Genomic DNA, 1326 nt, shown 5'->3' on the forward strand with positions numbered 1-1326 from the left:
CCCTTAAAACTCAAGTTTCTCTGGACAGGGGTGGTTTCGGACGGAACGAAAGGTAGTCTTGGGGTTCCCTGGTTCAGCTCTGTCCATTCGACTACTTTTCCGTCAAAATCCGGACCCATCAATTTTCGCTAAAAATGGGGCCTTTGTAAATTTGGCCAAAGATGAAAAAAATAAAAATCGCTGGAAATGACCGGGATTGGTCCGACAGAACCCCCTTTCAATCTCTCAGTCGAAATGTTACGCCACCAGGCCATGATAAGTGAGTTACGCATGTTCTTTCTTGGACCGGCTCGCCTGCTAGGTAGGCAGCCCGTTGTACGCTGCCCGCCAGATTCAAAAGACCATCCCTTAAAACTCAAGTTACTGTGGACAGGGGTGGTTTCTGGCGGAACCAAAAGTAGTTTTGTGGTCCCCTGGTTTACCCCTGTCGATTCGACTACTTTTCCGTCGAAATCCGGACCCACCCATTTTCGCTAAAAACACAAAGGCTATAGCCTTTGTAAATTTTGCCAAAAATGAAAAAAATAAAAATAGCTGGAAATGATTGGAATTGGTCTAGGAGAGTCGACTTTGACCACCTCTGTCGAAATTGCATGCTTCCTGCCTCTTTTGCATCCTGTTTCTTCGACTACAAAATTGCGTCTTTGGTTTGTTGCAGGAAGATTATCGGCGTGGAGGTGCACCTGACTTGGACATCAGCAAAGCAGCCTATGTGTCACCTGCTGTATGCTGAGTTGGAGTTGGAGCACACATGATTGCATGAATGAATCTGGTAAGTTTTGACTTTCAATGTGATGTTAACATAAAATACCAGTACATTTATGGTAGTCATGTTTGGTAAAAGTTTATTTTCGTATTGTTTCTATTTGGGGGTTACTTGTCATTCCTTTACTACTTATTCTCATTCCATAATTATGGCTTATTACTTGAGCCTAAAATATATAGTTGTGTTTTAATTTTAGTGCGGAACTGGAGGAAAATCATTAGTAATCTTTGACAGTGATGCTGCTATTTATTTCATTTGTATGGTACAGTCGTAGTAAAATAGGAAGTGATGCTACTTCGTATCCAAAGGGATGTGCCTGGGCCTGGACTTGATGCTTACCACCTGTAACATAGAAAGTTCATTCGATGAGTTGGCGTCACAGTGATACAGATGGACCAAAACATGTTTGAGTTGAACTCTGAGATAATTTGAATTTAACTGAATTTTTTTCCATTTTTTTTCAGGTATTTAGATTCGCCCAAAGTCACCAGCAGAAACAAGCCAACTAATGGAGCAAGATGTACTCTCATAATGTAAATGATTTGAAACAATAAAGAATT

General features: G+C 41.0%; 1 long non-coding RNA gene across 1 annotated transcript; it reads left to right on the plus strand.

Annotated features, from left to right (window-relative positions):
• Positions 1–34: 34 nt before the first annotated feature.
• On the plus strand, positions 35–1326 carry LOC127750167 (uncharacterized). Its single transcript, XR_008011551.1, has 2 exons — positions 35–772; positions 1231–1326. It is a non-coding gene; the product is annotated as an uncharacterized LOC127750167 (long non-coding RNA).

This window comes from Frankliniella occidentalis, unplaced genomic scaffold (assembly GCF_000697945.3).
Source record: "Frankliniella occidentalis isolate FOCC.00 unplaced genomic scaffold, Focc_3.1 Scaffold145, whole genome shotgun sequence".
Taxonomy (NCBI): domain Eukaryota; kingdom Metazoa; phylum Arthropoda; class Insecta; order Thysanoptera; family Thripidae; genus Frankliniella; species Frankliniella occidentalis.